Below are 27785 nucleotides of genomic sequence, written 5' to 3'. Positions count from 1 at the left end.
CGGATCGATACATTTCAAAACACTCCTCCCTCTCTATCATAGCCAGAAAAGGGACCATAAAAATCAGGTGAAAAACTGCTTACATTGTAACTATCCAAACTGGATGGATATAATCACAGAAGGATATGAGGCTACTGTATCAAAACCAAAATTGGACAGACTGTGCATGCATATAGCACAAAGCCAAAGCAAACTAAGACGGCTTCTTCCGGATGTTTTCCAGTATACTTCTGTTTAAAACAATTTAATCAATTGTATGGCTCTTCAATTTCTCAATGAAAAGAAACACGATCCCCTGAAAAGAACATATGGGCCTCCCTTCAACACAGAGGGCCCTTCCCTTCCAGTCTCTCAGGCCATCCTGGCTGGCGGAGGCCACAGGCTCTGCAGGTCATCTGTAGGTGGGGAGTGCCAGAGGGGCCTCCACATGCCCAGAAGGTACTCAAAAGGTATGACTGCAGAACAGCCCCACAAATAAACTTCTTCCTAAGTGACAGATACCTATATAACTCGCAAACAGCCCTGCTTGCTCTCCATGCCTACCCTAAAGACGCTTCCCATAAAGAATGTGTTTCAGATGGCCCAGCTTTCCTACACAGAGCGGCACGAAACCAAGGCTCCAACCAAGTGCACAGCCAATCACTGTGCACCTGCCAGAAAATCAAACGGATGCCGCTGGCAGCCAAGGAGGGGCAGGAACCCGGCCTTCACACTAACAGGCAGCTGCACTGCCCACACTCAAGTCCTGGTGCTCTGTTATCACAAGTGAACATCTCAGCACCCCACGGAAACGTGCATCGCTCCTGCTCGACCCAAGATCAGAGCACACAGAAGGAATGGTGGCCAGCCAGCTCCCGAGAGCCTTCAGATAACAGATGTCCCTGCGGGCCCATGCCCTGCTCCTGCGCCTGCGCCTGCCTCGCCACTGCTGAGGCAAAGGCTGGAGAAGCTGGCGCACAGCAACAGCCTGTGTCCTCCCCAACATGCAGCATGGGGGCCCAGAGGGGAGGTGCACAGCCCCAGAATGCAGAAGGGCCTGCTCAGCCCAAAGACCCCATACCCTGCCCGGAGTGGCACCTGGGCCCAGAGAAGGATACAACCTTATGCCTGTAAATTGCCCTATGCACCCTTGATTCAAGGATGAAAAGAAAGGAAGATACGAGCCTTCTCAGGCTTCCAAAATGGCCTGTCTCTTGGGTTTTACACTTGCCAAGGTTCTACTTTCCTGAACAATATGTGTAGCACTCACTGGGAGATGGAGAAGGCACAGGAATAAGTGCCTGCTCCGTTCAGAGCCAATACACTAGGCCGGGAGAAAGCAGAAGATCACACAATCGTGGAGGCCTGAGAGCTCCCTGAACACTCCCTGGGCCTTCCCAGCTTCAGGCACTGCAGGACCCAGGGCAGGCAGTGTGATGAGCACTGTGTGGCCCAGGCAGGGTCTATAGGGCGTGTCCAAGACACCATGGGTAAGGTGATCAGGCGCTGATTTTTTTTTTGAGACGGAGTCCCGCTCTGTCGCCTGGGCTGGAGTGCAGTGGCGCTCCGTCTTGGCCCACTGCAAGCTTCAACTCCCAGGTTCACGCCATTCTCCTGCCTCAGCCTCCTGAGTAGCTGGGACTACAGACACCCGCCACCACACCCGGCTAATTTTTTTTTGTATTTTTAGTAGAGATGGGGTTTCACCGTGTTAGCCAGGATGGTCTCGATCTCCTGACGTCCTGGTCCACCCGCCTTGGCCATCCAAAGTGCTGGGATTATAGGCGTGAGCCACCACGCCCGGCCCAGGCACTGATTTTTTTTAAAGTCATCATCACAAAAAAAAATTTAGGAACTCACAATACTAAAGAGAGAAATTAGCCACAGATACATTACGTAAAACACAGCCAGGATATCTGTTGGTCTAATTTTATCCCAATTTGTTTCTACATAGGTTTTGTTCAACTGTTACATGACTACGGTTGCATTATAAATATAAATGTGTGCCCTGTTGAATCTGACGTTTGTAACGGGGATCTCCCATTTTATAACATGCTCTTTGAAGCCATCCCTCAGCATGCTGCATAAACATCTCAAGGACTGCAATCTCCTCGTCCACACAGCCACATCCCTACTTCGGGATGCTGGCATTGTTTCAAACATCTTACTGTTACAGAGAATGCCCCAGTAAGCCAGTTTTCTATATAAGGTATGTGATCCACACTGAGAGAGATTTCCTTAAGATACACATCTCAAGTGAAATTGGCAGGTGAAAGAGTAGAACATTTTATTGAGAGATATTGGTAAAATATTTGAAAGACACGTTGGAAGTTTATTCTACCACCAGCAGGACCCAGGACCATCCACCTCACCGATCACTTCTCAGCACCATGACCTTCTGTGCAGCTCTACTCACTGGGAAGGTAAAAACATCCATTATAATGAGATCTAATTCACATTCTTTATTTTCTGGTAAAGTTTTGCTGTTTTTCACACATTTGTGACTGTTCCTTAAATCCACCTTTGATTCCTGTGGTTCTCAGTTAAAGCCATGCAGAGCAGGAGGGGTGGTGAGGCGGCGAGTACCGATCCCGGGCAGAAGCCAGCTCTCCTTGGCTGGGATCCTAGACACACCCGCATCTCCTCCCAGACGGCACACTCCCCCAGGGCCAGAGGGCCGGCCACAGCCAGTCCCGCTCAGGGACTTGCAAGAGGCAACCACCTGCCACTGACAAAATCTGCAGGAGCCTGCAGTGACTTTTCGAAAACACGCAGGAAACCAAGCAATCCAACTCACACAATCTGGATACATCTGCCAAAATACACACTCAGACACACTCTCACTCACACACACACAATACTCTCTGCTAGCAAATTCCCCAAGGCTCTCACATGCCCAATGGCGGTGACGCCACTGATTGTGCCACACTCACGCCATGGACCGAGTCCCTCTGTGCTGCTCTCGGCGTCCCTCTCAAACCCTGACAGAGCCATCCGTGCCCCGCATCCTGGAGTGAGGAAAACAGCCACTGAATGGAAAGCCTGGGTTCAAATCCTGGTCTCTATCAAACAAATTACCTGAAGAAATGACTTCGAGCTGCTTCTTCGCCATGCTCACGTGGGAATTAAAAAACGCAAACCCAGGGCCGCAAGCACAAAATGCTGCAAGCCATACAGAAATCTGGAAACTTCACCAAAACCACACAATCATTTGCTGTAGTTTCTGTATTTGCTTCACGTGGATACAAGCTCTAAGGATGGTCTCAGAAATGTCTGGAGTCGCTTGAAAAGCTAAACGTAACATGAATACAAAATTACACAGAAATGCACTACAAGCTAAGGTGTCAGTGTCTTGCTGGCTGTGGTAGAACTTAGGTATGAATCTACAGAAATTATTCAAATTGAATCTGAGGACAAATATATAAGGAAGGTGGATGATTCTTGACATCATTTACCATATTTTCCACAGTTCTTAACTGATTTTTTACAAAACAAAATTGTCTTAATATTATGGTACAATGAATATCTCTGTTTACTCGAGCAGTCTAGAAATTAGCGTTCAATATGATAGCTGCCTAGGATAAAAAGTAAATTATCATTGACGAACACTAATTACCAAGAAAATAAAGAGTTTAAGCCTCAAAATGAGGCTTCAAAGATTTGTGTTTGTATCTTCCATGAAGGGTGCAGAATTCTCTTCATGCCAGGAGTCCTGGGCAAAGGTTTTTGTTTCTTGTCTCTGAGAAGATGTGTCCTCTTAGCTACGGGCTGGGTACCTTTTTTTTTTTTTTTTTTTTTTGAGATGGAGTCTCGCTCTGTCGCCCAGGCTGGAGTGCAGTGGCGCGGTCTCGGCTCACTGCAAGCTCCGCCTCCTGGGTTCACGCCATTCTCCTGCCTCAGCCTCCCAAGTAGCTGGGACTACAGGCACCTGCCACCACGCCCGGCTAATTTTTTGTATGTTTTAGTAGTGACGGGGTTTCACTGTGTTAGCCAGGATGGTCTCCATCTCCTGACCTTGTGATCCACCTGCCTCGGCCTCCCAAAGTGCTGGGATTACAGGCAAGAGCCACCGCGCCCGGCCTGAACTGGGTATCTTTTGTCCTCAGCTATGCCTGTGTGGTAGTGGCAGAGCAGACTGCCTGGATGGGGACACTGCCAAAGAACCAAAAGATGCCAAGAGGCTGGGCGTGATGGCTCACGCCTGTAATCCCAGCACTTTGCGGGGCTGAGGCCGGCGAATCACTTGAGGTCAGGAATTCAAGAACAGCCTGGCCAACATGGTGAAACCCTGTCTCTAATAAAAATACAAAAATTAGCTGGGCGTGGTGGCAGGCGCCTGTAATCCCAGCTACTCAGAAGAATAGCTTGAACCCAGGAGTCAGAGGTTGTGGTGAGCCCAGATCGTGCCATTGCAGTCCAGCCTGGGCAACAGAGCAAAAACTCCATCTCAAAAAAGAAAAAAAAAAAAAGATGGGTCCAACACTGTACCTCCTACATAACGTCTGATACGGCACTATATAACAGGCCAGCACCGAAGACTGTGAAAAATGCGCTAATAACAAGATTCCTGTTGGAGGCAGATAAAAAGCACTTAGTTAAATTGGAGGTAACAGAAAAGACTCAGGCCCTTTTTCCTACTCCATCACTAGCGGTCAGTCCCACTGTGTGAGTCCCCTGCTAACTAATGAGATGTTAGTCTCTGACACCATCCTCGACTACAAGGAACCGGCTTGGCCGGCTCTGACCAAGCAAAATCAGAGTGCATCAGAGGTCCACGGCAATCCCGGGCACCAGAACCAAGCCGAAGGACAGGGGAGGGGACAGAGGGGCCATCAGCACAAGGGACCAGGAAATGGGCCTTTCCCTCCTGGGGTCTGTCTGTCTCCAGTGTGGCAGCAGGGAGGCGGCCCGACTCCCAGCACGCCCCTCAAACCCGGGACCGCACAAGTCACAGCACAGCAGCAGAGGGCCAAGGCTCATCGGGGGCAGCCACACCCACACCCTGTGTCTTGACACCACCTGCAGCTGGCCCCGCCAACCAACCAGAGGGTCAGTGTCAGGACCCACTGTTCCCAACAGTGCACATCTAGCTCCATGGCTGAGTCCAGGCAAGATCCAAAGTGTGCGTGTCCCTCTCCTGTGCCACCCTCACACCAGCCCCATGCCACTGACTCCTCACAAACTCATCATCCATCCGTCACAGAGTTTAGGGGTTGCTTTCGTTTTAGTTTTTGTTTGGGTGGAATGGAAAACACAGGACAAGATCCTAAAGCCCCACAGCTCCTCGTCCAGAAATGCGAAAACTAACAAGAAAACGTTCTGTCTGGCCGAGCTGTCAGGGGAGACGGCCGGGGGCGCATTCTCATATCGAAAGCTGCCTCGGTGAGCCACGGCCAATGCCCGTTTCATTTTCTACTGAATTAGACGAGAGCTTCCCGCTTCACAGGCAGCGGGAAGAACGAGCATGGTGTGCTGCATCGTGAAAACACCGTCGGTCTCCATGCATTTCATGAAGGTACTCAGACAATGAGAAGGCCGCAGCTGTTTCAGGAACCGCAGGCCTAGGCAGAGGCAGGAGCACATTCAAAGTAAACAGAGTGCTTCTCCTTTCTAGAAAGAAACGCTAATTCCCTCCAATCCAGTAAGCCTATGGGTAAGGCAAAGGTCAAACAGCAACTTTTCAAAAGAAGCAAAGCCTGCTGTCTCCTTTAAAACACAGAAAACTGTTCCAGCAGCTGGGGGAAGAGTCCCAACACTGGGCACAGGGCTAGAGACGCCCTGCTACAAAACGCTTATGCATGAAGAGCTCATCCTTGTGCCAAGTAGACACGGAGGCTGGCTGAGTGAAGACAGGCTGGAGGATTAACTCTGCATCACACACGTGAACAGGTGGAACTGGCCAGAAGTCCCAGCTCTCCAACGGTGACACGGACACCCAGGTGGACAAGGTGGGGGCCTCTCCACATGCACATGCCGAGCCCCCCGCCCCATCCCAATGTAACGACTGATGGTTGAGCAGCCACAGTGCAGAGGACACGGGCTGCCCTGGGACCACAGCCACAGGGAGACGCTAAGGGGTTGGGGGTCACAAGGTTTGCACAGCCACTCAGAACAGGAAGCCAGCTTGTACCTCCAACCCCAAAGGGAATCAAACAGAGGACCGAATAGACCTGATCAATAAACCTCCCTGGTTCTACAAAACTCCCACGAGGTCACAACCACCAGAGAAGGGTGCCACGTAGAAATATAAAAGAAATGGTCAATCCTTGGGCCAAGCCCTCAGGGCTCCCTGATGTGAGCCACACTCAAGACCATAACTGCTCCTCCACCTGCAGAAACTCCATCCAGGCAGCACCCTCCTCCAGGAGCCCCCTGGCCTGCCCTATCACTGCCCCAACCCCCCGCCAAATGTAGGAGATGCAGGGTGCTCTGTGGGGGTTCTACCACCACAAGTTCGGGGGGGTTATCGTGTGCCTCCTGCCTCTGAAGCTCCAGCTCCAGTCCATCCTCCATCATCTGCAAATGGATTTGTCCACTATTTTTTTTTTTTTTTTTTTTTTTTGAGACGGAGTCTGGCTCTGTCACCCAGGCTGGAGTGCAGTGGCGTGATCTCGGCTCACTGCAAGCTCCGCCTCCCGGGTTTACGCCATTCTCCTGCCTCAGCCTCCCGAGTAGCTGGGACTACAGGCGCCCACCACCTCGCCCGGCTAGTTTTTTTTGTATTATTTAGTAGAGACGGGGTTTCACCGTGTTAGCCAGGATGGTCTCGATCTCCTGACCTCGTGATCCGCCCGTCTCGGCCTCCCAAAGTGCTGGGATTACAGGCTTGAGCCACCGCGCCCAGCCGGATTTGTCCACTATCGTTAGAAACGTGTTCCATGCTTGCTGTTTGATGGCCGTCCCTCCCCTCAAGGAGGCAAACTGGGTGCTGGGTGGCTGCAAGAGGTGTGATCCATTTCCTCACATAAGCAGTGCAGGCACAGCCTCACCTCTCACCTGCCCAGGATGGCGTCTCCTGCACTGGAAGGCCCCACTCAGCTCAGCTGGCCCGTGCTGTCCTCATTCTGGGATCCTGAGCCAGCTCCAACCCATCTGATGACTGGCAGTCAAGGCCCTTGATATGGTCTGGTTCTGTGCCCCCACACAAGTCTCATCTCAAATTGTAATCCCCACGTGTTGAGGGAGGGAGGTGATTGAATCTGGGGGCAGTTTCTCCCAGGCTGTTCTTGTGACAGTGAGTTCTCACGAGATGTGCTGGTTTTTTAAGCATCCGACATTTCCCCGGCTGGCACTCACTCTCTCCTGCTGTCTTGTGAAGAAGGTGCCTACTTTCCCTGCGCCTTCCACCATGATTGTAAGTTTCCTGAGACCTCCCAGCCATGCTTCCTGTTAAGCCTGCAGAACTGTGAGTCAATTAAACCTCTTTCCTTTATAATGACCTAGTCTCCGGTGGTATTCTTTATCGAGTGTGAGAACAGACTAACACAGCACTACTCCAACCTCCCTCTGCCAGACCTTTATTTCCAAACAGTTGTATGCACAGGTGAAGAGGGGCGTTTTCACGGGGTCCCTTGGCCCATCACACCTGGTGCCTGCAATGAACACATCAGCTGGCTGAAAGCTGGAGACCACGTACCTCTCTAACAGAAAGGCCTCAAGGCTCCCAACTGCCTTCAGAGCAAGGCCTCCAAATGTGAGCCTTCAGGGACCTGCCATGGCCTCTGCCCAGCACTGCCCGGGCTGGCTGCACCCCAGCCTTTCCCTGGGTTCCTTGTTTCTTATCTGACCAACTCCCACCAACCCTTCTGGAACCTAATTCAAGCTGGATCTGGCCCCAGCCTAACCAGCAACACAAAAAACATGTAAATTCCTGAAAGCCAGTGCTCAACAGTCCGTGCTGGTTTAGAATCTAAGCCTCCATCTGAAAGAGAGAGGAAGCGCCTCACCTAAAGCCCCTAGTGTCTCCTCAGTCACACCCCTCTGCCGTCTCACAGTGGCCTGCGTGCACCACCCCTGCCACGCTGAGGGGAACGCGCCCCACAGACGGCGGACCACAGGCCCACAGGCTTCCGCACGCACCACACGAGACACACACAACTTTCGGGCTGGGCAGGGCACCACACATCAGCACAACGCCTTCAACTCAGAGCTGACCAGGCTGGGCCCCAAAGAGGAAGGGGCTTCTGTCGGCTTCTGCTAAGTCTTTCTATACAGACCAAGGAGGAAACTTCCCAATAATGCTTTGTTACATGATTCTTACAAGTAATTTGGAGGATACGGAAAAGTTTAAAAAAGAAAATTAAATCATCCATAAATGTACTATGCAGATATAATGAATATCTTCATTTAGTTTCACTGTATTAGCCTGGGATGCTGTAATAAACTCCCACAGACTAGGCAGCTTCAACAGCAGAAATGTATCTCCTCACAGTTCTGGGGGCCCAAGGTCCGAGGCCACCGTGTCAGCAAGGCTGGTTTCTCCAGAGGCCTCTCTCCTGGGCCTGCAGACGCCATCTTCTTCCTGTTTCCACTCATGGTGTGCCTCTGTGTGTGTCCCTGTCCTCATCTCCCCGTTTTGTTTTTTCTTTTTTTGAGACGGAGTCTCACAGGTACGAGCCACCATGCCCAGTCAATACTATTGATTGATTGATTGATTGAGACAGAGTCTCGCTCAATCGCCCAGGCTGGAGTGCAGTGGCGCAATCTCAGCTCACTGCAAGCTACCCCCTCCAGGGTTCACGCCATTCTCTGGCCTCAGCCTCCCGAGTAGCTGGGGACTACAGGCATCTGCCAACACACCCAGCCAACTTTTTGCATTTCTAGTAGAGACAGGGTTTCACCATGTTAGCCAGGATGGTCCTGATCTCCTGACCTCGTGATCCACGCACCTCGGCCTCCCAAAGTGCTGGCATTATAGGTGTGAGCCACCACACCTGGCCCCTCGTCTCTTCTTATCAGGACATCAGTTCCATGGGGTCAGGACGCACCCTAATGGCCTTACTTTATCTTTATTATCTCTTTAAAGACCCTATCTCCAAACATCTGTGGTATTAGGGGTTAGGACTTCAACAGATGAATTCTGGGGAAGCAATTCAGCCCCTAACATTCACACACACGAACCTTTTCGATCAACTAGAATTGGACTAAATATGAAGTTTTATGTCCTACTGTTTTTATTTACACCCTGATCATTTTCACATACTGAGAAGGGTTTTTATGAAATCATGTTTCAGGTGACACAGGAATCAATGTACCCAGTGACTTTAAACTTCCTCTATCGATGGTCATCTGGGCTGGTTCAAGCCTCAACTCATGCAAACATTTGCCTCCACCGTGAGCCCCGTGCTCAACCTTCACAGACATCACCTTCTATGTCCTTGGGGCAGGGAGGCACCGGGCTGTTCAGTGGCCACCAAACTGCTTTCCAGAATGGCTGTTTCACAGCAAAAGACTGGAAGAGTGTCAACTTTGCCTCGCCTGAAAAGCACTGAGTATTATCTTGTTTAATTTGTGATGATTTGATAGACAAAAATAGAACTGCATTATTGGTTCAATTTGCATTTTCATTACCTGTGAAGTTAGATGGTTTTTTCAGCTTATTAGTCATTTGTGTTTCCTGCTTTGTAACATGTCTGCTTATTTCTAAAAGAAAGAATTTTAATGTATTAATCTCCCCGAACATAAGAAATGGCTCATAAAGACAAATACTACCACACACACACAAAAGAGAACAGGTGTCAAGGTGAGTAGCACAGGTTGTTGTGAAAATGCAAATACGGCCTCCGCTGGTACATATGCCTAAGAAGCTGCCAATCACAGCAAACCCTTCCAGTCAGTGTGAAGCTGCCTTTTTACATAAACATGAAAGATTGCTAAAATTCTGAAACTATTCAGGGTGACTGGAAAATAATTTATTTTGTTTGGCCTTATTCAATTCATCATTAGTGTACTTTTAATCAAATATATCAACACGCACTAATTAACCCTGCTTTGGGTAAATCAAAATTAACAAACCACTTCAATAATAAATCAAACAAACATAATTGGTATTTTAATTTTTAATTCTTTGTAAGTAACATACCATGTAACACTAGGCTGAACATTATATTACCACCACATAATGACCCCACAGCATAGCAACAGCCTGTCCTTAACACTGTTACTAGACTCACGAAATACGCTTCCAGAATGAGAAAAAACAGCTGTCAAGAGCCGCGTCTTATTATTCAACTATTAAACTTCCTTAATCATCAATCAGTTTAATTGCTCCTGACATGGGTTATAAATAACATTTTGTGGTTCAATAAAATATCACAAGGATAACCCCTTCGCTCCCCAAGCTGATCAGAAATTCCTCCTTGAAATATTCCAGTACAATCCATTTATCCTTTGCTGGGATTCAATTATTTCCACTTCACTTGCATGTAACAGTTTGAAGCATTTTGCTAATTTGGGCAAAAAAAAATGTTAAGAAATCACTGTATTAAATTGCACAGTATTATTTTCAATTAGACCCGTAATGGGTAGATGACCCATTTCACTCCGGCCCACATCAGTCAGCTGAACACAGCTGGTACTCAGCCACATTCGGGGGCTGTTTTGTCCCGTCCTGCACTTCACTCAGCTCAGCGTCCTCAGCTCCTGCTCTCCACCCAGAGCATGGAACCACAGCCACAGTGACATGAGGGCTGTGCTTCGGAAAGACGAGCCCAGGAGAGGAGGCCAATCGGAGGGGTTGAAGTGTGAGGCAGGATGCTAGAGTGTGTGCTATGCCCACAACGCTCAGCCTTGAATGAGGAAATCAATGTGGTATCTGACCTGCACAAAATCCAATTCATTCATTCAACAGGTAGGAGTGAGCACACCCCAACCAAGAAAACCTTCCCAGTGTTGGCCACAGCACTCACACACAGCATCACATTTCTTCATCCTCATCTAAGGCAAATGGCGGCTCTCACCTATGTCAGAGGTGAGAACACAAACTGAGCAAGGACATGTTCAAAGTCACACAGCCTGCAAGAAGCAGAGCGGGACTGGAGCTGAGACCTGTCCGACTCTAGTGCCTATGGACTTTCTATTGCGGTAACAGCATTTTAACTACACTAGTATGACCCTGACCTGACCCTGGACCTTCTGAAGAGGATGAATTCAATAAACAGTGGTTAAGATGCAGATTGTCTCTGGCATCAGACCATCACAGCTCTGCTACCTCCTAGGTAAGTGGCCTTGAACAAATCAGTTAACCTGCTTAACTCTCAGCTTCCTCACCTATAAACTGAAAAATATCACCTCCCTCCCTCCCTTTTAAGGGTGTTGGGAGAATCACACACATGCACAGTGAAGCTGAACAAAGCACCTGACAGAGGTAAATACTCAGTCAATGTTAATATTGGAGCTGGCTAACTTCGACAGAGTTCTACCAAATCCTAAGCCATGGACCAAAGATAATAATGACAGCAGACTTCCTGTCGGAAATTATGCAGGACAAAAAGACGATAGAATGACAGTGTTAAAGGACTGGGAATAAAACCGGTAACCCAGGATTCTGTACCCAGTAAAAATATGTTTCAAAAACAAAGTGAAATATTTTTTCAGACAAATTAAAGCTATACTACAAAAAGTGTTAAAGTTCTTCAGGAGGCCTACACAAAGAAATGAAAAAAACAGGAAATTATAAAAATAAAGGTAAATACGAAAGGCTTTTTTAATATAATTTATTTAAAAGGTAATTCACAAGGAACATACCAGGCACACAGATCTTGGTTTTAATACAATCCACCAATAAAAGGAACTAGGGATCCTTGGAGAAATGGCCACATACAAACACACACACACACACACACACACACAGATGAGAGTGTGTCACGGGACCCAGGGGCCAACTGAAAGAGCCCCCAGTGGCAAAGCTGAAACAATCTGAGCAACAACACATATAATGTAATACTGGACTACAATCCAAAGTATGAAGTATTTAAAATCCATATTGATATAAATAATTGGATAAATTAACAAACGTGGAAAACAGAAAAGTCTCCCATGCAGAAAAATTCCAAATAATTTCTGAACATGCTCTCCCCTCAAGGAAGTGAAGTATGACCCCCAGCCCTTCAGTGTGGGCTGCACACAAGGACTTCCTTCCAGAGAGTGCAGTATGGGAAGCAAGGAAAAAAGAGTGCCTTTACAGTGAAGACACCCGGCAAACACTTCACCAGGTGGTCAAGGTCACAGACTTTGGCTGCTAAGACAAAGATGCCACCATCCTCGGATCAGACCTGGTGAAAGGCCATCCAAGCAATGTGGCAAGAGGAAGGCCAGAGGCAGGAGACAATGGGGTGGTCCTGACATGGAGGACAGAAGGAGAGGGTGGCCGGGGACAGAGTCAGATCTGGTACCAACAATGTTGAGGGGTTGAGAGAGAGAATCCAGGGGCCCTTGGGTTTCAGCAGACTGGGCAGATGCACTGACCAAAGAATACAGCCAAGGCAGCAGGTGTGGGAGGCCACGCTGCCTCTGCCTCCAACACTGGACTCTGTGGTACCAGCATCTTCAAGGAGCTGGCAAGGAGGCAGGTGGATACAAGGGAGTGGAGCTCAGGACACAGATCTGGGCTAGAAAGCTGACACTTCACAGCACTAGGTCTTAACCTTGCAGGCTAGCACCCATGCCCCAAACTGATAAAAAACAATGTTTCTTTTCTCCAGAAAAACGTACAGAGATATAACATTTGGCATCATGTCAGGAGGCTCCTAAACCTGCTAAACGCCACTTGTGGACTTTTAAGTACACAGTGTAATGAAGACACTAGCATGCAAGAGTAGAGAACGCAGGATGAAAGGGGAGAGGGTCAAGAAGAACGCTCAAGAGAACCAACAGACCAGGCAGAGGAGGATAAGAGGCACACACAGGAGCCGAAAATGATGGGGAGGAGGGATGGGGGCCACAGGAATGCCAAGGCCACGGTGAGGAGGGACAGGGTCCACAGGAATGCCAAGGCCAGGAAGGTTTGCTGTCCCAGAGCATGGGAGGAGAATGCTTTCAAAGACGTGGACGTACTGTGAGGGATATGATGGCTGCAAAGTGTCAACCACACATGGGGCAGGCCAGTCACTTGTGACCTCAGTAAGAACTTGCTCGCTGAGGGACAGTAAGAACTGTCCCCCTGTGGACATCCATGTGCCCTGTGCTGTGGGGCTCAGCGGGATACATCTTATTGACAAAACTCGTAACAAACAGCCTCCTCTGTGACTTATGCTCTTAATGTGATCATTGGTCCAACTCCAACAAGCTAAATGGGACTTCCTGCAAGATGAAAGGAGACCAGGTGCACCTGCTTCCTCGTCTCCCCTCATGCAGAGTCTCTGGTGTCATCACCTGGACATGCTCAGGGATGAAAGCATCAGGACACCTTAAAGAAAAACATTTCCTACTAAACAAAGCTCCGCATTTCAGCCTTCTGCTTCCAGCAGCACAAATCCCACTGGTTAGAAATCAGGTTTATGAATTTTGCATGGATCTGAAAGAAAAAAACCCATCAGTCATCACTGAGACGCTCGTCCACTTTACGCCTCGCTGTAACTGGACAGCTGACGCGAGGTGCTCAGCCCTGATGATGCATTATCACCAAGTCAAGCTCCGAAGGCTCCAAGACGGCGCCAGCTGCAGTGACAGCCCCTACCTAGAGTGAAATATAGCCGTGTCCGTGCAGACGTCCCGTCACTCTCTTAGTACAACTGGCCCAACTGTACATTTTCAGTACTCACTGCCCCGGGCAATCCTGCATGCTCTTGATTATTCTTTGAAAATGCGTAATACATGAATCATGAAACCGACTGTGAAGGGCCAAAATTAGACACTGCTGACCGGCCTCAGAAAACGCTATCATTTTAGAACGTTCTTCTAAAGCGGTTTGTGTTTTATTGGCAAACCAGTATATTATTATTGCAATAATAATGATTTACATATAAATACCATTAGAGCTACAATAATAATACACATATACTTTGTGATTTTACTTCAAAGGCTTCCCAGCACTACACACATACTCAATCATTAACCTCCCAGAGAGAAGAAAAGCTGCAAGGATTTTCTCTGTTTTGCAGATGGAGAGTCTACGGCAGAGAAGCAAAGGGTGGGTAGTCCCAATGCCACGTACAGGAACAGCTGAAAGCTCCGGAAGTGCTGGGCCATTTCTGCCCACAAACATGCGCGTATGCACGCATACTTCTATGGATGGATGCAGACTCAACATGTGTATCTCAGGACAAACACACATCCCGGACATTTACAAGGAACGTGAGAGGGAGATTATTTACAAGGAATTTCTCTAGAGAAAAGGAACAGAATTAAAACTACACTGGTAAACTGGAGAAAAATAACACAGAAGTGCAGAGGTGTGGCGTGTGTTTGGTTTTGTATTGTCCCTGGCTCTCCACGCACACATCCATCCAGGAGATGCAAGGGTCCGTGAAAGGTGCTCTCTCTCCCTCTTCAGATTCTCCTCCACACTCACCCGTCGTTCGCGCACATCTACCGTGAATAACTCAGTCTAGGAAAGCTACCACCACCGTCCTCCTATTGTTCCTTGCAACTTCCTGATGAGATGAGACATCGCCATGTCCACACTGGAAAGGAAGAACAGGAAGCTCCGAGATAACAGCTGGCTCTGACCTTGGACAGCAAAGTAGGAGCCAGCAGGGCCTAAAGCCTCCATCCAACCATCAGCCCTAAAGGACAGTCCAGCATTTCACAGTGGACACAAGGACCTCAAAACGGGGGCAGAAATCAACGACTGCCTGGGAGGACAAGTAAAGCCCCGTGGGGTTTTGACAAAGAGTGTTGAATGATTAGGATGTCCGACAGGCCACACAAACAGCACCCATCCAAGACTAAGCTCCAGCCATCCTTTCCAAACCCAGAACCTCTCCCACCAGCCACTCAGGAATGGCAACTCTACCATCCCTGCCAGTGAGGGAGAAACCTTGGAGCCATCTTCAACCGCCCTCTCACTCGTTCCTCCAATTCATGAGCAAATGCTCTCATCAGCTCAACTTTCAAACCAGAGTCAAATACAACCACCAATTACCACCCTCTTGCTCCAAGCCACCACCAGTCACCCCGACCTGGCTTAGCACAATGACCTAACTGGTCTCCCAGCGTCCACCCAGCTTCTCCCTATTACCTAGTCTCAGTACGTTCCCAAGGCGACCCTTTTCAAAAAAGACCATGTTAACCCACGTTAACCAACGTCCCTCCACCGGCCTCCAGGTCCCATGGGGTCACTGCCGCTCAGATGACCCCGAGTTCAGACCTCCCTTGCTCAGCCCGCTCCAGCCCCAGGAGCCTCGGCTCAGGCCCTCAGAGCCCCCTGGAAATCTCCGCACTCACTTGCCTGCCCTTCAGCACGGCGCTCGCCACTCCTGTCACTGCTGACCCACTCAGTGAGGACTTGCTGAGCCAGCATTAAAGACTGCAACGCTTTCTTTCCCTGTCTCAGTTCTTTCTTCTTAGTGCCTGCCAGTATCCAACTTACTGTATACACTTTAATCTTTTTTATTTTCCCTCTCCCCACCAAAAGAATAAAAGTTCCTTGAGTGTAGAGATATCTGTTCAGTAGATGGATGAAGTGATACAGATTTGCTAACAAGAGACCAATTCAGATGCTTCCATGTGAAGCATCCATTTGCTCTATCACCAAACGAGTAAGAATAACCGCCAGACACACTCCAGATTTACACGGGAACATTTAAAGCAGGCCACGCCCTCCTCTAGGCCCCATACAAACACTGTGGCGGGAGGCAGGGCTGGAGGGGAGCATCAGAGCAGAGATGGGGGACGGGGTCAGGCTCAGCTCCATCACAGACGGGGCCCTCGGAAAACCAACTTCTTTCTCTGGCATAGGCTTCCCCGAGAATGGGGAGGATGACTCAGATGATCCCGAGGTTCCCTCTGGCACTCACAGCCTCTAACTCCCTGAACCACACGAGTGTGGCCGGCTGTTGTCATGCTCATGGTGGTTCCAGGTATGCGGGTGGACCTTGGTGTTGCATCTTGTTTGAGGGTCAGCTGTGAAGACAGGACTCAAAAATGGAAGAGAAGCAAAATGAGGCACAATGAGTCTCTTGAACAAAGACTATTTTTGGACCCCAAATTTCTGCTCCCTCATTGGGTCAGACGGTCATTTCTTGCCAATCTCAGATGAAGTGAGTGACCCTCACTCAGAAGTGGCACCCCGCTCGCTCCTGCTTCCCGCAGGGCTTCTGCTCCTCAGCGAAAGGCGGACAGCACTCCCGCGCCTGGAAGCAGGCTGATCTGCCTGTGGGGCTCTCACCCACCTGTTTTTGTTGACCTGGAAGCAGGCTGATCTGCCTGTGGGGCTCTCACCCACCTGTTTTTGTTGACCTGGAAGCAGGCTGATCTGCCTGTGGGGCTCTCACCCACCTGTTTTTGTTGACCCGGCATACAGTCTTCAATCCGCATAAAGTAAATGTGTGTGACGGGCCTCTCCAGTGATCTTCCGGCTTCCGTAACATGTATCTGCATGCTTCTGTTTGGCCGTGCTTGCAAGATGAAATTGATTCTGTGGGGAACGGCAAGGCCTTTACCTGTCTCACGGGGCCTCTTAACAACAGGAGCCGGCTCCGTTTCAGCAACTACCATTTCTTTCTTCTTGAGAAATTGCAGCTTCTGCCCCACGGGCACAAAGACCGAAGAGGGGAGACAGCCTCTGTGCTGCATCAAAGATTTCCCAAACCAAGCTGAGCACAAACCATCGCCACGGAATACGTGGAGACCGACTCCAGAGACTCAAAAGTGTTACCGACCAATACACGCCTGGATTACAAACCCACCGTGGGGGGATGAGCAAAGCTCATGACTGCGACCAAGGCTTTGGGTGCAGGAGACCCTACCCCATGGGCACCCACCATGTGGGAAAATCTCAAAGAGCATCACCAGAATGTGGACTCTTGCCTACAAAGGCATGACCATGTATACACATGACTCTTAACTGGTGAGTAGTCAAGAGTTCGTGAGAAACTCTAGTACTGTTTCTTTAACAAAGTCTTGCTCTGGAGTAGAACAAAAGGGGAAAAGGTCTGGATGCCATCTTACTTGTCAATTTAAGAGGGAAAAATGAAAATCTTTCCTGCTTAAGGGGCTTCGATTTCTTGTTTTCTCTTTCACCTAAAATGTTTTATTTGAAGATATGCAGGTTTGTTTTTATTTGCTTTGTTTTGCAAATCTCTTTTGTTCGCCTCTAATACCCCAGCCCTCCGTCCTTGCGGCCCTCCAAACGCATGTTTCCTAGACAACCCAGCGTAGCTCAGAGCACCTCGTTTATGCAAGTGCACAAAGAGCATCCTTCTCTCATTCACAGCTGGCATTAAAAGGCGGGTTTATCAGGTGAGAGCAGGATTCTAAAAGGCCTGGCAATTTTTCTGAATCTCTCTTGAAGAGAAAGAGCTAAACAAACAGGTCCCCAAAGTTAGCAACAGAATGGAAAGGTGGTCACAGAATCCCCAGAAAGAGTAGGCACACTATTGAACAGGCTGATACAGAGGGCCAGGCAGTCCTCATGACATCTCTGGCCAGGTTCCTTGGGCAGGCGTCTCTGCCCACATCCCACTCCTGGCAACAGGGTGAGGGGGGAAGGAGGAGGGAGGCAGGAGGCAGGCGGGAGGGAGGGATCACACTTGCAAGGGCCAGAGTCAATGTAGGAAGAAAACTGGGACATGCAACACAGACAAACGCAACACAGACAAGCACCAGTAGCAGCCTGTGGCTTCCACGAGGCCTTGAAATAAGCACAACAAAGATGGTGGCGGCCTGGAGGGGGCATCTATAGACCTGTCTCTGTCCCACCAGCAGGTTCAGCAGGTGCTAGGCCCTTACTGCCCCACCTGTAGGATGACGGTGGAGGACCGAAGGGTCTCAGAGGCCCACCCGTCCACCTTTAATGCGCAGGGATAAGTCACTGAGCCCCACGGTGGCCTGGGCCTTTTTCCCTAAGAACAACGGCTGTACTCGGATGACCCTGACTTCAACCAGCCTCAGCCATTCGACTTCACACATCTGGGTCCAGACAGAGCGACTGAGAAGAACTCAAGAACCATGTCCAAACAACAAAACCCAGAGAAAGTGGGTGATTTAGGGTCCATCAGTTGATACAGCAAACATTTTCCCCATTCAAACTGGGGACCTAGTAGCATTTCTTTATACTGATTCACGTCACTCTGCAGAGAAAAAGCACAAAGCTCTACTACCTCATCTACCTTACAGGGAGCGGCCTGGGGAGACTGGACCTGGCAGTCTCTAAAGACCCCTTGGCCTCAAATTCTATGATGAAGACTTGCTCCTCCTGGAGAAGGTCACGGCTCAATATTCAGGCCACTGGAAATGATCATACAACTGGACTGTACTACACACGTCCCAGAAGGAAGGTGCAGCTTCAATCTCTCTCTAAAACCTACTGGAGACATAATATGCCAACATAAAAGTAGAAGGAGGTGTTATCAGGTTGCAAAGAAAACTCTAGAGATTTGCTCAGAATGCACTTCCTAATGCAGTCAAGCACGCTGGTCTGAATACCAACCTGGAGGAAGGGCCCCAGGCTCATTCCTGGTAGCAGAGACTTGCTGAGAAAGCAGCTGAGGATGCTGACTGAATGAATGAAATAGACTCACCTCAAAATGAAAACTGCCAGGGAAACTCAGTCATCAACAGGAGCCCATGTGCCCGCACAGCCGTGGGACTCACGCAAGCGCCGTCCCAGAGGCCCTCCTTGTGCACCTACTCAGTGCTTCTGTGGACGGGGCAGTGAGGCGGCCCCCTGTGCCCTTGAATCTTACAGCTGTATCTACTCTCCATCTGGCTGGCTGGCCTCAGGCTTCTATTTGCTTCTGAGCCCAGTGCCACTCTTTACACAAGAAGTAGAGTCACTGAGGCTCACCAGCCTCCTGAAGGAACAGTGGGGAGCGGGGGGCACCAAGGCCTCTGCTCGCCAGGAGCACCTTTCTCCTGCAACCTCTTATAGCCTGGCGGGAGAGGCCTCTGTGCAGCCAAGGATGGGAACACGGTTCAGTTCAGCCACACAGGCCCAAGCAGGTACTGTCGCACTGGCTGCACGAGGCCAGCAGCTCCTACAATGCACAAGCTTACGCTGGCCCGTCCAGAAGAGAAAACGAACTACGTGGAGGAAGCTGGTAGGACAAGACTCTATTCCCCGCCTTTGGAAAGCTGTGTACACACACCTTTAAGGGCGAAACGGTAAGAGCCAATACTGTGCACAATCACAGGGCTCCTGAAAACTCCTCTTCCAGCCACAGTGAGAATTACACAGAACGTCACTGCTGCGTCAGCCGCTGATGAAAATCATTCTGAAGCACTTGGGGTCCCAGTTCTGCAGTATGAAGTAGAAAAGTAAGTTCTAAAGAAAAGGGTACAAAATACTAGTCAGCAGGATGAAGTGCACTGCAACTAATTTTGAGCTGTGGGCCGTGGATGAGTGATTTGCTTCTTTGTGCCTCGACCCGCCTCTACGGATCATATCGCCAAACCCAAGGAAGGCACGAGGCAGGTAATATTCCACCAGCAAAGTGTGTGCCCTGACGGAGGGTAACCAGGGGGAACCCTGCCCCTGTACAGGCCCACAGAGGAAAGGACAGAAGGACTCAGAGGCTGGGAGGCCAATGCAGACCCCAGGACACAACCTTAAATCCCCAGGGCTTCTGATGTCAGCTGGTTGGTCACACTTTTCCCCATAACCAGAAATGCTGCCGGCACAGCTGCAGCCTGGGTTAGGATCCTGGCTCAGACCCTCAGTGGCTCTGCGACCCTGATCAAGTTATTCGATCTCCTGTAAAACAGGGGTGATAACAGCATCAACTTCATGAATCAGTGAGACGTAACAAGAAGGAAAGTTCTTTAAAAGCTTTGGAAACGACGTGCGAAATAAATGTCAGCTGCTGCCTCCAACGCAACTGCCATCACAGGCCTTGTAATTTTTGTCACCTCTGTTTCTACAGCCCCCAGCAATAAGTGCTGAACGAATGAGTGAATGAACACTATAAATTGCCGTGGATCCCTCCTGAAATTTAAACTGCCTAAGAGCAAAGATCGTGGCACACAATCTGGCGTTTCGAAAACCCACCAGTATAAGTAGTTTTTCAAAAGTTTGTGGGATTGAACTGAAAATTCAAGGAGACCAGAAGATAAGGATTCCATTTTGACTTTTAAGAACCAAGGTCATGACCAAACTACAGATTTGGAAGGGGCTCACAGTTGCTAAAAGCATGAAGTTGCAAAGTTTGAAGTGGTTGCCTCTTATTTCCAAATTTCCCTTTAATCTCTTAGGCACAAGATGACAGAAATTGAGATAATCAATACATATTTAATTACCTATTTTAAAAGAAAAATCATCTACATGTTCAACTTTCAGCTTTTTGTGAATTAAAAAAAAATCGAATTTTCACACTCATCTTCAAGGATTCTTTTTTCCTCTAACCAACAGAAAAGACAAAAGAGTAATAATGATAAAAAATGTGAGACCAATTCCACTCAAGTTATAATAGATCAAAGAGCATGGAATAGAAAGTTTTATTTTTAAAAAAATGGAGTACAGGCCAAGCACGGTGGCTCACGCCTGTAATCCCAGCACGTTGGGAGGCCGAGGCAGGCAGATCACAAGGTCAGGAAATCAAGACCATCCTGGCTAACATGGTGAAACCCCGTCTACTAAAAATACAAAAAAGTAGCCGGGCGAGGTGGCGGGCACCTGTAGTCCCAGCTACTCAGGAGGCTGAGGCAGGAGAATGACGTGAACCCGGGAGGCGGAGCTTGCAGTGAGCTGAGATCTGGCCACTGCACTCCAGCCTGGGCGACAGAGCGAGACTCCGTCTCGAAAAAAAATAAAAGAAAAAGAAAAGAAAAAGAAAAAAAGGAATGCATAGAATTCAATGCAATTAAAATAAATCTAAAGTTTAAAAATTTTTAAATGAATCCAATCGGTATCAAATGTAATTGCCAATGAAGAAATCATCCAGGAAATACAAACAGAAACACAACAAGCCACCACTTTATACCCAGTAGGATGGCTAAAATAAAAAAAAAAACAATAGTAAGTGCTGGCAGGGATATGGAGAAACAGAACCCTGACCCTTTGCTGAAGGAATGGTAAATGGAGCAGACCCTTGGGAAACAGTCAAAAGGTAAAATGTAAAATTCCCATATGAACCAGGTATATCCCAAGAGAAATAAAATCACGCCCACATAAAAACTATACTAAATGCTTACAGCAGCACTGTTCATAATAGTCAGAAGTGGAAACAACCCAAACGTCCATCCACTGATGAATGGATAAACAAGATTCCATATTCTACATGGAATATTCTATATGGAATATTACTCAGCCGTAAAAAGGACCAGGGTACAGATGTGTGCTACAACACCAGCGAACCTCGAAAACATTATGGTCAATGAAAGAAGCCAATCAAAAAAGGCCACATGCCATAGGATGCTGTGAACATACAACATGAAATATCAGAACAGGCAAATCCATGTGACGAAAAGCAGATCAGTGGTCACTGGGGGCTGAGGAAAGGAGGTCATGTGGCTGCTGAAGGGACTGGGGTTTCATCTTGAGATGAAACGTCTTGGAATAAGAGTGTGGCACAATTCTGTGAAGACACTAAAAACCACTGGATTATACACATTAAATGGAAGACAGACAGATGGACCAGACGGAATACACGAGTAGGAGACAGGAGGAGTACTTTCCCCTTCCCACGCACAGTCCCCGATGCGCCAGCCCTGGCCAACCAGCAGACCGTGCCATTACTCTGTGCTTACCGCTTTCAAGGTAAGAGTCAAGGCTGAACGTTTAAAGCCTCAGATAAAACACAACTTCTTTCTCTGCCTTGGGTTTTAAATTCTGTTCTTACAAAAGTAGAGATATTGCAAAGGTCTTTCATATGCGGAAAAAACACAAGGTTGCTTTCCGCCCCCAGCTAGGACAGCTGGGCGGCCTTCAGTCCAACTCTACCACCTCCTGGCTTCTGAGTGGGAGAGGAGGCTCATTAATTACACCGAGATGGATGCCACGGGGAGGCTGGGAGGAGAGCACAAGCCAAAAGTGAGGCGGGCAGCTCCCTTTGGAGGACGTTTCTCTCCTCATAATTACATTAATTGCAATTAGCTCTCTCCTCCTCCATAATTCTTTTGCACTGACACCTCCGGAAGTCTTCTGGCTCCTGTTCAACGCCATTTTCCTGCTGCCACGGGTCCTCCAGCTCATTTCCCGCTTGGTTCCAGAAGCACAAAGCTGCTCCACCCTGCGGTCCTGGGTGACACACCTCCGTGTGCAAGCACGCTCTGCTTTCACCAACCGGCCCACGCCTCATCTTCACACTGAAATTAATTTCTCCCCCAGTCAGCCCTGAAATAAAGTTACTAATGACGGGCAGATACTTCATCTTTTCCTCCTAATTCATTCACCCTTAAGGAAAAGTTTCATAAGTAATTAAATTGATTTTTCCTTTCTATGTGGGACACAGGTCTATTTAGAACAGCAAAGTAATAGAAAGCCTGATTTCTCAGCAAGGATCCCTCAGGAAGGCCTGACGATGTGACTGCTACAGCAAGAGGCACTTCCTGAAGCCAGCTTGGAGGGGCCTCCGTGGACTGGTGGCTGAGCGCACATCAGCCCTCTTCCTAATTGACATGTGCTGTATAAATTACACTCAGAAGGGATTTGCAGGCACTTTCTGGATCCGAAAAGCTCTTTAATATTAATGCAGTTTGAATCCTTCTTGAATACTATTCAATTCTTATTACTGAAGTAAAAACTTCGATGTGTGACGTTAGTGGCATAGCTAAGCAGCTGAAAAGGTGTGACCAGAGTAGCCACGTCTAATTACCCACAAAAGTCACTGAAACGTCCCCAAAGAAACAAACAGTAGTGGTGAAGCTTGGGGCCTTGTGAAGTCAATAACGTAGCTTTATAAAGCTCAGCTTTTCACCCAAATACAGAACAGGATTTTTTCCTATTTACAACTCAGAATGAAAAAACACCTCAATACAAAGTTAAAACAAAAAACCAAAGCTGGCTCCATCATTGATACCTAATGTGAATCTCATGCCAGGCAGCCTGCCTAGTCCTGTAAGACTGTGGACTGTGTATATATAGGTAGGCTGGTGACCCCAGCCTCCATGCTGTTCAAGGGTGGACTGTGTATATATATACATATGCTACTGCCCCAGCCTCCATGCTGTTCGAGGGTGGTGTGTGTGTGTGTGTGTGCGCGCGTGTATGTGTGTCTGTATACATACCTACATATATACACACACACACACACTAGTGCCCCAGTCCCCATGCTACTCAAGGGTGGACTGTGTGTGTGTGTGTGTGTATATATATATATATATGTATGCTAGTGCTCCAGCCTCCATGCTGTTCAAGGGTGAACTGTTTATGCTAGTACCCCAGCTCCCATGCTGTTCAAGGGTGGTGTGTGTGTGTGTGTGTACATACACACATATACACATACATACATATACACATATATACACACACAAATATATACACACACACATATATATACATATATACAATATACACACACACATATATATAGACACACACATATATATAAATTCTAGTGCCCTAGTCCCCATGCAATTCAAGAATTGACTATGTATATGTATACGCATGGCAGTGCCCCCAGTCCCCATGCTGTTGAAGGGTGGACTGTGTGTGTGTGTATATACATACATACATATACACATATATACAAATATATACATACATATATACACACACATACATATATATATATTCCAGTGCCCTAGTCCCCATGCAATTCAAGGATGGACTATGTATACATATACGTATGCTGGTGCCCCCAGTCCCCATGCTGTTCAAGGGTGGACTGTGGGTGTGTGTGGGTGTGTGTGTATACATACACACATATACACATACATACATATACACATATATACACACACAAATATATACACACACACATATATATACATATATACAATATACACACACACATATATATAGACACACACATATATATAAATTCTAGTGCCCTAGTCCCCATGCAATTCAAGAATTGACTATGCATATGTATACGCATGGTAGTGCCCCCAGTCCCCATGCTGTTGAAGGGTGGACTGTGTGTGTGTATACATACATACATATACACATATATACACACAAATATATAATACATATATACACACACACACATATATATATATTCCAGTGCCCTAGTCCCCATGCAATTCAAGGATGGACTATGTATACATATACGTATGCTGGTGCCCCCAGGCCCCATGCTATTCAAGGGTGGACTGTGGGTGTGTGTGTGTGTGTATACATACACACATATACACATACATACATATACACATATATACACACACAAATATATACACACACACACACATATATATACATATATACAATATACACACACACATATATATAGACACACACATATATATATATTCTAGTGCCCTAGTCTCCATGCAATTCAAGGGTGGACTATGTATATGTATACGTACGCTGGTGCCCCCAGCCCCCATGCTGTTCAAGGGTGGACTGTGTATATATATACACTCACGCACGTTGTTGTATTGTCCTTTGCTCTATTGTGCTTCACAGATCCTGCATTTTTTACAAACTGAAGGTCTGTAGTGACCCTCCATCGAGCAAGTCTATCAGTGCCATTTTCCCAACAGCATGTGCATGCTTTGTGTCTTTGTGTCAGCATTGTTTAGCAACGAAGGATTTTAAATCATGGTATGTATGCTGCTTTTTGAAACATACTGCACACTTAATAGATGACAGTATAGTATAAAACATAACTTTTATATGGACTGGGAAACCAAAAAATTCATGTGACTCATTTTCTCACAATGCTCCCTTTCTTGCAGTTGTCTGGAACCCAATCTGCAATATTTCCGAAGCATGCCTGTATAGTGGATCTAAAATGGCCAATATCCCGTGAATGCGAACGACCACTCACCAACTGTCATCACTGAGCCTGGGCCACATTTGTAAACAGTGATGCTGGCTTTCCAATTCCTCTCTGATAAGTCCCCTCTTTGACACTGCTTTGGGTTCTTCTTGCACTGATGTTGTTGAAATGCAACTGTGATTCTAAATTTCAAATGCGTCTCTAACAGGTTTTAGCTCATCATTACTTCTAGCTCTTTCTCCCATATTTTCATTGTCAAAACACAGTCTCTTTGAAAACTTTGATGGCTTACAATTTTGTTGAAGATAGTCATCTTCAATGTTCCAAAATCGGAGAGGATTTTCATTTTTAGATTTAGACATCAATTACAATGACCAAGCCAATGGCTATTTTCATTTCTATCTCTATTTCCTTCCAATCATCTCCTGATTGCTTTTAGCAATTATCCATTTACTAAGTATCAAGGTGGGTCATAAACATCTTAAAAGACGAAAGACTACTGTCACATATCTGTTTAACAAAAGGGGATGGTCCACATTCTTGTCATAAAATATTATGTGATAAAGCCCATCCTGTTGAATGACTAATCGAATGAGAAACCATATTCCCCCTTCATATTCTTAGAATACTATTCACTCGTTGATGCCTGATTTTAAGAAAATTCATCTAAGCTATCTTCCACTGAAGGCGCACAGTCTGCAAATTTGCTGATATGATCAATTTCACCATCATCATTAGCATCTAGAGAGCTGCTCTCAATCTGTCTGCATTCATCTTCTGATTCATTTAATAATGGTGAAATGTCTTCCTCTGCCAATTTTCCTCTCATTGCTATTACAAGTGAAAAATAAAAAACTCTAAATTCTCTCTGTTTAATGAAAGCTAAAAGAAAAACAGACTTCAAAAATGGTGTCTCCAGATTGTTTTCATACCTTTTTGAAAGATAATTCACTTGTGTGGGTAACACAGTAAGAAAATTCAAGGATCATATAAAAGATATGGTTTATTCCACTATCACATGATTCTTGATAGCATCTCTTATTCTTCCATTCTATTATTTTAGTCTATTTCTACCACAGTTAGAAATAACTGGCCAGCCATGGTGGCTCACACCTGTAATCCCAGTATTTTGGGAGGTTGAGGCAGGCAGATCACCTGAGGTCAGGAGTTCGAGACCAGCCTGGCCAACATGGTGAAGCTCCGTCTCTACTAAAAACACAAAAATTAGCCAGGTGTGGTGGCAGGTGCCTGTAATCCCAGCTACCCTGCAGGCTGAGGCAGGAGAATTACTTGAACCTGGGAGGCGGAGGTTGCAGTGACCCAAGATTGTGCCACTGCAGTCCAGCCTGGGCAACAGAGCAAGAGTCCACCTCAAGAAAAAGAAAAAAGAAAGAAAGAAATAACTGTTGAATAATGATAAAATAGCATCGAGAAAGAGAAAACAGCAAAATGTTTCCAGATATAGATTTAAAAATACCATTCAGATGTGATAACGCAGCCATGCACTGCTTAACAGGGACACATTCTGAGAAATGCATCACTAGTCTATTTCATCATTGTGTTAACGTCACAGAGTGCACTTACACAAAGCTAGAGCGAAGCCCACTGCACGCCTAGGCTATATGGTATAGCCTGTTGCTCCTGGGCTACAAACCTGTGCAGCATGTTACTGTAGTGAATACTGCGGGCAAATGAACACAGAGGTCAGTTTTTGGGTATCTAAACATATCTAAACACAGAAAAGGTACACTGCAGATAAAGTAGTGGAGACAAAAAACCGTACACCTGTATCGGCCACTTACCACAAGTGGAGGCTGCAGGGCTGGAAGTTGCTCTGGGTGAGTCAGTGAGTGAGTGCTGAGTGGCTGTGAGGCCTGGAACATTACAGTGCACAACTGGAGACTTCACAAGCACTGTATACTCAGGCCACACTACATTTATGATTATTAATGTCCTTCTTCAATAATAAATTAACTTTAGCTTACTGTACCTTTTTTACTTTATGAACTTTTTAACTTGACTCCTTTCTAATAATACTTAGCTTAAAACTCAGATACATTGTACAGCTATACCAAAATTATTTTTTCTTTATATTCTTATTCTATAAGCTTTTTTCTGTCTTTAAAATTTTACTTTTTACTTTTTCAACTTTTTTCGTTAAACGCTAAGATACAAACATTAGCCTAGGCCTATACAGGGTCAGGATCATTCATATCACAGGATCATTAATACCACATAATTCCACCTCCACACCTTGTCCCACTGGAAGGTCTTCAGACGCAACAGCACAGCACCTAGGGAGCTATCATCTCCTCTGATAACGACGCCTTCTTCTGGATACCTCCTGAAAGACCGGCCTGAGGCTGTTTTACAGTTAACTTTTTTTTTTTTAATACGTAGAAGTATTACATTCTAAAATAACGATTATAGTATAGTAAGCACTTAAGCCAGTAACGCAGTCATTTACTATCATGATCAAGTATTATGAACTGCATTTCTTATAGACCAGCAGTGCAGTAGGTCTGCTGACACCAGCATCACCACTAACACGTGGGTAACGCATGGTGCTAAGACATTACGATGGCCATGACGTCACCGGGCGAGAGGAATTTTCCAGCTCACACACACTTCTGTGGTATACGCCATCCAGTGCTGATAAAAACGTCGTTACGTGGCGCAGAACTGTACGTCCAAGATTTCCCACAGACGCAGTGGGTCCACGTGGTAACTGCAGGCTAGAATGCATTTTCTTCTATTTTTCAAAAATAAGATTTTATCCTTGTTCTTTGAAGAACAGGATAAAAATCACCAAATGTCAATCCTTAT

The 27785-nt window shown here is 47.0% G+C and overlaps 1 protein-coding gene and 1 long non-coding RNA gene across 9 annotated transcripts in view; one reads left to right on the top strand and one right to left on the bottom strand.

Annotated features, from left to right (window-relative positions):
• LOC105489792 (TBC1 domain family member 22A) overlaps positions 1 to 27785 on the bottom strand; it is a 414387-nt gene that overhangs the window by 205838 nt on the left and 180764 nt on the right. The window lies entirely within an intron of this gene.
• LOC139358758 (uncharacterized) lies at positions 21752 to 24964 on the top strand. Its single transcript, XR_011614221.1, has 3 exons — positions 21752 to 21832; positions 24644 to 24781; positions 24916 to 24964. It is a non-coding gene; the product is annotated as an uncharacterized lncRNA (long non-coding RNA).

This window comes from Macaca nemestrina, chromosome 15 (assembly GCF_043159975.1).
Source record: "Macaca nemestrina isolate mMacNem1 chromosome 15, mMacNem.hap1, whole genome shotgun sequence".
Taxonomy (NCBI): Eukaryota; Metazoa; Chordata; class Mammalia; order Primates; family Cercopithecidae; genus Macaca; species Macaca nemestrina.
The sequence above is the reverse complement of the archived record's forward strand: the minus strand, read 5'-3'. Positions and strand labels throughout refer to the sequence as shown.